Source organism: Corvus brachyrhynchos, unplaced genomic scaffold (genome assembly GCF_000691975.1).
Source record: "Corvus brachyrhynchos isolate BGI_N302 unplaced genomic scaffold, ASM69197v1 scaffold285, whole genome shotgun sequence".
NCBI classification, from domain to species: domain Eukaryota; kingdom Metazoa; phylum Chordata; class Aves; order Passeriformes; family Corvidae; genus Corvus; species Corvus brachyrhynchos.
In genome coordinates, this window is record NW_008238323.1 from 455,414 (window position 1) to 455,737 (window position 324).

A 324-nucleotide genomic window follows, 5' to 3' on the forward strand; every position below is an offset into this window, starting at 1 on the left:
CCCAGCTGGGCACCTGCTGTCCAGGGCTGGGCTCAGCAGGATTTCCATCCCCAGGCACATGTGCTCAGGACACCCAAGTAACAAGTGACAGGAGAAAACGTCCTCGGATTGCAGCAGAGGAGGTTTTGTTTGGATATTAGGGAAAAATTCTCTATGGAAAAAGTTGTCAAACCCTGGAACAGTCTGCCTGGGGCAGTCATGGAGTCCCCAGTGGCACCTGGGAACATGGGTGACTGGTGGGCCTGGCAGTGCTTTGGGGAATGGTTGGACTCCATGAGCTTAGAGGGCTTTTCCAACCTAAAGGATTCCATGGCAGTATCGATG